This window comes from Loxodonta africana, chromosome 13 (assembly GCF_030014295.1).
Source record: "Loxodonta africana isolate mLoxAfr1 chromosome 13, mLoxAfr1.hap2, whole genome shotgun sequence".
Lineage (NCBI taxonomy): Eukaryota > Metazoa > Chordata > Mammalia > Proboscidea > Elephantidae > Loxodonta > Loxodonta africana.
Genome location: NC_087354.1, coordinates 93878554 through 93885189, shown reverse-complemented (window position 1 = coordinate 93885189; position 6636 = coordinate 93878554). Strand labels below are relative to the sequence as shown.

The 6636-nt window shown below is 40.5% G+C and overlaps 1 pseudogene; it reads right to left on the bottom strand.

Annotated features, from left to right (window-relative positions):
- Positions 1–1194: 1194 nt before the first annotated feature.
- LOC100653873 (myotubularin-related protein 10-like) lies at positions 1195–4239 on the bottom strand (annotated as a pseudogene).
- Between the last annotated feature and the right edge of the window lie 2397 nt (positions 4240–6636).

The following is a 6636-nucleotide window of genomic DNA, read 5'->3' as shown; positions in this document are numbered from 1 at the left end:
TTGTGTGTGCTTTAAGTGAAAGTTTACAGTTCAAGTTAGTCTCCCATACAAAAATTAATACACACATTGTTATGTGACCCTAGTTGTTCTCTCTATAACGTGACAGCACACTCCTCCTTTCTACCTTGTATTTGCCGTGTCCATTCAACCAGCTCCCGTCCCTCTGTGCCTTCTCATCTCACCTGCAGACAGAAACTGCCCATTAAATCTCATGTATCCAGTTGAGCTAAGAAGCACACTCTTCACAAGTATCATTTTATGTCTTATAGTATTTTTTTTTTTTTTTTTAGTATAGTCTAATCTTTGTCAGAAGAGTTGGCTTTGGGGAATGGTTTTAGTTTTGGGCTAATGGAGAATCCAGGGGCCATGTCTTCTCAGGTCCCTCCAGTTGCAGCCAAACCATGAAGTCTGGTCTTTTTTACTAGAATTTGAGTTCTGCACCCCACTTTTCTCCTGCTCCATCAGGGTCTCTTGGGCTCATATTTTCCTTGTGTCTTTGGTGTTCTGCATTCTCCTTTGCTCCAGGTGGGTTGGGATCAATCGATGCATCTTAGATGGCCTCTTCCTAGCTTTTAAGACCCCAGATGCCACTCAGCAAAGTGGGCTGCAAAACATTTTCTTATAAACTTTGTTATGCCAGTTGACCTAGATGTCCCCTGAAACCATGGTCCCCAGACTCCCACAACTTCTACTCTGTCCCTTGAAGTGTTTGGTTGTATTCAGGAAACTTCTTAGCTTTTGGTTTAGTCCAGTTGTGCTGACATCCCCTGTATTGTGTGTTGTCCTTCCCTTCACCTAAGATAATTCTTGTCTACTATCTAGTTAGTGAATACCCCTCTCCCTCCCTCCCCACCCTCATAACCATTAAAGAACGTTTCTTTCTGTGTTTAAACCTTTACTTAAATTCTTATAACAGTGGTCTCATACAATATTTGTCCTTTGGCAACTAATTTCACTCAGCATAATGCCTTTCAGATTCATCCATGTTATGAAATGTTTTGTGAATTCATTGTTGTTCTTTATCGTTGCCTAGTATTCCATTGTGTGAATATATCATGCATTCATCTGTTGATGGGCACCTAGGTTGTTTCCAACTCTTCTCTATTGTGATTTTTATATAATTTTTATACTCACATGGACATTTCAGCTTAAAATACTAAGAGAGTTTTTAATTTTATATATCCAATATGCAGTTTAGTACACTGCAATTATTAAAAAAAAAAAAATAGCTGCACCACAGTATTGCTTAATGTGCTTTGCTTCACGCAGTGGTAAAGACAGTTAAACAGGGAAGTACCAGACAAAATGAGCCAGCTACTGCCAACACACAGCACAGACAAATAATTTCAGGAAACTCAAAAGGTGCTGGATAGTGTTCTAACACCTGCTAATGCAGCAATGAAAAATAGAAAAATAAGGGAGATTCCTCCTCCAATCACTTTGAGTGGTTGCACCTGTTTAGGAGCTGATACCTTGCCATGATCTGCTCCTTCTGTACCAGATTGTGGACTTCAGTAATTGTCCTAAAGGAAAGTACTAGCCCAAACGACTAAAGAGCTACATGAACCAGAGACTTCCCCAGCCTGAGACCAGAAGACCTCAATGGTGCCCGGCAACCACCAATGACCACCCTGACAAGGAACACAACAGAGAGTCCCAGCAGAGCAGGAGGAAAATATAGAACAGAATTCAATTCATGTAAAAAGACCAGACTTAATGGTTTGACAGAGTCTGGAAGATCCCTCGAAACTATAGCCCCCAAAAGCTCTGCTAACTCAAAATTGAACCTGTTCCCAAAGCCCATTTTTCAGATAAAGATTAGACAGTCTTATAAAACAAAACGGGCTTCTTAGTTTAAATATATGAGACCAAATGGGTAGCTCCTGTCCTAAAGCAGGATAAGAAGGCAGGAAGGAACAGGAACTGGATGAATTAACACAGAGAGCTTGGGGTGGAAAGGGGGAGCTGCTGTCACATCGTGGGAATTGCATCCAATGTCACAAAACAGTATGCGTATAAATTTTTTAATGAGAAATTAACTTCAGCAGTAAACTTTCACCTAAAGCACAATAAAAAATAGTAAAGTAGGGATGCAGCAAGGAGGCTTGGTAGCCCAATGGTTAAAGTGCTCTGCTACTAACCTAAAGGTTGGCAACAGCTTACCAGCTGCTTCGCAGGAGAAGGATGTGGCAGTCGGCTTCCATACAGATTATAGCCTTGAAAACCCTATAGAGCAGTTCTACTCTAGCCTATATGGTCACTATTAGTCAGAATCAACTGGACAGCAGTGGATTCGTTTTTCTGTTTTGTTTTGTTTAGGGATGCAGCATCATTTGAATAAGAGAAGCTACAAAAGAGCTCAAGTCTTTTTCCTCCTCCTCTTGTAAGAATACAGAGAGAGTTTGCTTTCCAGCATGTACACTGTCTAAAAAAAAAAACCCTCAAAACACCATTAATAGACGATTATGCAGATTTAATAGACGATTTTAAAGCGGGGCAAGACATCATTTTGCCAGTCAATGAGTACTCCGGTTAGTTAGGATTCTTAAAGAGCTTATATACAAAGATATCAGGATCTTTTGAACAAAATTCCTCATTGGTTGACATTTACGTAACTTTGCTGAACAGTTACAAGACAGTCACAAGATCAGTGAGTCTTGGTTAGCAGAACCCTGAAATTTTGAAAATAGGATATTTTCCTCACTGCTGGAAAGAGAATATGTTCATTAGTTTTGAAGACAAATATGTTTATTAATTTTGAGAACAGCATGTGTTTATTAACCCTGGTGGCATAGTGGTTAAGTGTTACACCTTCTGACCAAAGGCCGGCAGTTTGAATCCTCCAGGCATTCCTTGGAAACCCTATGGTGCAGTTCTACCCTGTCCTATAGGGCCGCTATGAGTTGGAATCGACTCAACGGAGGTGGGTTTGGTTTCAGAAACACTGGTGGTGTAGTGGTTAAGTGCTACAGCTGCTAACCAAAGGGTTGGCAGTTTGAACCCTCCAGGTGCTCCTTGGAAACTCTATGGGGCAGTTCTACTCTGTTCTATAGGGTCGTTATGAGTCGGAATCAACTCGATGGCACTGGGTTTGGTTTTTGGTTTTGCTTTATGTGTTTATTAATCTTAAAAATAGTATGTGTTTATTAATCTTGAAAACAGTATTTACTTATTAATTTTGGTTATTTTCTGGAAGGATAAATTTAAATGAAAGTTAATGAATAATGAAACCAGTCTTTCTGGTTTCAGTGTTCCTACTCACCTAGCTAATTGTAAAGGTCAGTTTATAGCATAGCTAAAAGACTATTTATTTGTTACATTGCAAGATTTTTAACAACGTTTAACAAGATGGCCTTTACTATCATGGGTAAGAGAATTCTTTATGGTTTCATAATACAGAACTCATAATTTTTTGACAACATAATCTCTGCTGAAAGTTTAGTAGCTACCCATACATATTCTAACTCTGAGTACTTGCCAGCAAAGGTAACAATTTCCTTTCAGTTTCTTCATGGGCAAATAGCTGCTAAAGTTTTACAAATGCTGCCTGTTCCTCTTGACTATTAGGCAAGGTGATATCCGAATCTGACTTGTAAACATCACTTCTCCACAGATGACATTTAGTTATTGCATTACAAACCCTTTGATCACTTTTTCTCTGTTGCAATACATCTTATATCAGGGCCATTCTCACATGAGCACTGCCTTTGGCATGCCTCAAGTACTGCAATTGCATCTTTCTTCCAACAAAAGAATGGGAAAAGATCTTTAGAACTTGGTCAGCTAAAGAACTTGACACTACAAAATATTCTGGAAAGCAAGTGGTTATCATGTAACCCTTGTTAATGGAACAAACTCTACACATGGAAGCACCTGCCCTCTTGATTTCTCTGTCCCAATATGAGTAGGTTTCAAATAGTGCAGCTTTTTGGCTGCCTCTATCACTCACTCTACCACTCCCTCGTAGTCCACTTCTTGAGGGTATTCCATTGATATTGTTGGCTGAATTGTGGTATAGTTTCCTAACAGGGTCAAACCCAAAGAGTAGCTGGAGGTCTGTAGACTGAGAATAATGAGCTCTTGCAAGGCATAACTTTCTGGTACTTTCAGGGCCTGACTCATCAAAGGGAAATCTGACAATTCTGAAATTATTACAATAAATAATTAACTCTGTGGGATTAAATTTCAGTTTCTGGTTGGAACCTAGGATTTTCTGCATCCTCTGTGGTCATTTACTGTCACAATTTACTCAATATATGTTAAAGGAAAGTATTTACAAAGAACAAGTTTTTTATAATGGAATTTCTGTAATGGCATTGGATCATCCCTAATAAAGGACATTTTGGATTACTGCATATCAGCTTTTTCCCACAAATCATACTGGCTTGTATCTGTTTCAATGCACATTCACACAAAATTGGCTTTATTTATGACAATTTTTCCAGGCAAAAAGTAGTACATCCAGGAGGTGGGATCAAGAAGGCGAAAAAGACAGACACTTCCTGCAACCCCTCTTACAACAAAGACCCCCCCCCGAAAAAGCGAAGTGAGTATATTTATGACAAGCTAGGAGCCCTGAATATCAAAGGCAAAGAGTAGCTGGAGGTCTGTAGAAAATGAACTGAGGGGCAGGGAGAGGAAGAGACAAATCAGAAGCTGAGAGGAGTTACCGGACTTGAATCACCGGGAGCCCTCAGGCAGTGCCTGTGGCAGGCTGGTACTAGTGCTCAGCTGCAGTTTCCTCAGGGAGAAGCAGCCAGCTACACAGCCTACTCACACCTCCAGAACCAGAGAAGAACGGCACACTCACTAAAAGCTAAGTACTTGCGTATATTTACCATGTCCCCGATCCCCAAGCCAGCTTCAGTAGCTGTTGATTTCCCTGGAGCTGCGATAGGCTCTGTGGAGTCCCTAGAACCATCCTCCAGGCCCTAGCGAAGGAATAAATTTGCAATTAGGGGAAAAGATAATTTGCCAGCTCCACTAACCAGGGGAGCTCAGTACAGAAGCGGATCCTGTCTAGGCATAAATGGTGTGTGGACTTTGAGTAACCTTCCCCTTTGCATGGACCTGTGTGGGCCTATTTCAGGAGAATAGACCCTTGTTGGCAGACTACAACTGTCTCAGCTGTGCTGAGGAGAAGTGGGTGTTTGATGTTTGACATTGCTTTGCCTATTTCACAGGGTCCTCCCCTACCCACATTGTGGGCCTAAGGACTGATGTCTCCACTCAGGTCACCCAGCCATCTGAGACAGGAGACCAAGGATAACTGGTACCTCCCAGTCCTTACAACCAAAAATACTGGGTACCCATGGCCCGTCTGCAGAAGACACCCACCTGTATGCTCTAGGGAAGAGGGACATGCTTTCCTCAGAAACACTTGGGAGATGATTCTCAGCCCCCTGCCTTGTTCAGAGCATGACCTCCTGATGTAACCAGATACCAGTACCTACACCAATCACTGCTGCCCCTCTAAGACTGCAGGACAGGGCCTGTACCACACTCTTGATGATGACCTACCTGGACTCCTGGGCAGAATTCATACAAGAAAAGTTATTGGACTCCTAAACTGATATATGTGATAACAGCTCTAGCCATCTGGTGAAAGGACGTCAGAGCTCCAAAGGTGAAAACAATCAAGCTAGCTCACTCAAGCAACCCATTTGGGTATATTAAAACAAAACAAAGCAAGATGCTAGGATACAGCAAACAAACATAAAGTAAAATAATACAATAATATATAGATGGCTCGGAGACAACAGTCAATATCAAGTCACATAAACAAAGAGACCATGATTGACTCAACAAGCTCTCAAAACAGAGAATCAATGGATCTTCTGGATGAAGGTGCCTTCCTGGAATTACCGGGTGTGGAATTCAAAAGATTAATATACGGAACCCTTCAAGACAAACAAAATTAGGAACCAGACCAGGCAATACACAGAACAAGCCAAGGGACACACAGATAAAGTTGAAGAAATTAAAAAGGTTATTCAGGAACATAATGAAAAATTTAATAAGCTGGAAAAATCCATAGACAGACAGCAATCAGAAATTCAGAAGATTAACAACAACGTTACAGAAGTAGACAACTCAATAGAAAGTCAGAGAAGCAGAACTAAGCAAGTGGAAGGCAGAATTTCTGAACTTGAAAATAAAGCACTTGGTACTAATATATTAGAAGAAAAATCAGATAGAAGAATTAAAGAAATGGAGAAACCTTAAGAATCATGTGGGACTCTATCAAGAGAAATAACCTTCAAGTGACTGGAGTACCAGAAGAAGAAGGGATAACAGAAAATAAACACAGAAGTTTTGAAGATTTGTTGGCAGAAAACTTCCCTGATATCGTGAAAGATGAAAAGATATCTATCCAGGATGCTCATCAAACTCCACCAAAGGTAGATTTTAAAAGAAAGTCACCAAGACATATTATAATCAAACTTACCAAAACCAAAGATACAGAGAGAATTTTAAGAGCAGTTAGGGATAAACGAAAAGTCACCTTCAAAGGAGAGTCAATAAGAATAAACTCAGACTACTTGGCAGAAACCATGCAGGCAAGAAGGCGATGGGATGACTTTTATAAAGCACCAAAGGAAAAAAAATTGCCAGCAAAACTGTCTCTCAAATATG